The sequence below is a fragment of the Petaurus breviceps genome, unplaced genomic scaffold (genome assembly GCF_028583685.1).
Source record: "Petaurus breviceps papuanus isolate PSGF00001 unplaced genomic scaffold, PetGlider_PUasm1.0 138, whole genome shotgun sequence".
Lineage (NCBI taxonomy): Eukaryota > Metazoa > Chordata > Mammalia > Diprotodontia > Petauridae > Petaurus > Petaurus breviceps.
In genome coordinates, this window is record NW_027185694.1 from 15,316,273 (window position 1) to 15,317,338 (window position 1,066).

Here is a 1,066-nt window from a genome sequence, read left to right on the forward strand (position 1 = left end):
GGGGGTAATAGAAGTGGTTAGTTATGATAAATCAGAAGCAGGAATGGCCCTCTGACTATGGAGAACATATGAATGCCTATATGGAATGATCTCAGAGAATCCCCCATTGAAAAATGTTTTTTTTTTCCCATAACTGTCCCTGAAAATCCCACTTTTTAATGATAATTTCCTTTGAGACTGTAATAATAATAGCCAGAATTTCTAGTGTTCTTTACTTCAATGGATCTTTGACCACATCAGCATTGAGATATTCCTTCCAAATGGTGCAGGCTGCAGCTCATCCATGATCTCTTATCACAAGTAACTTGTCTTTTTTTTGGAAGTGGTTGAGCTAGATATGTGATTTTATCAGATATGGAAAGTTCCCAGGGTTGAAATTACCTCCACTAATGAAGATTGGCAACACATAATTAAATTATATTCTGAGAAAGTTTCCTAGGGCACTGGGAGTTTGTGACTAGCTTTTGATTGAACAGCCAATTATGTGTCAGAGATGGGACTTGAACCCAGCTCTCCTTACTGCAAGGCCTCTATCCACTCAATGAAGCTAGAAGGTACTCTGACCTTCCTTCCTGGTCATATACCTTCTTAATGATAACCTTTATACTAATTCTCTTGGGAAACTCTTACATGACAACGTTACAGCCAACTCACACTCATCATACACTGTGCACTGTCTCTTGGGTGACACCCCCCCAAGTTTAATTCTTCAGATACTGTGGTATTTTAAGATTATGTCTCCCAAAAAAATTGATGTTAAAAAATGGATCTTTGTTTCAAGCTTTGGGCCACTAAAAGTTGCATATAAATTCCAAAGGCAATCTAATCCTCTCCCTTCTTCCTGTTCAGTGAGGAGGTAAAGCCCATCAGCCTAGATGAGATCCATAACTAATCAAGAGTTCATTCCAAAGCTAGAGAAATAACTAAGTAATTTAAGCAAAGCTTGTTGCAGAGAATGGGTCCAGTGATAAATATTCTGGACATGCATATAGTCTTTAAAGTTTTCAAAACACTTTATATGTTAAGTGGTGCAGTACCTGAATTCAAATATTGCCTCAGAAATCTG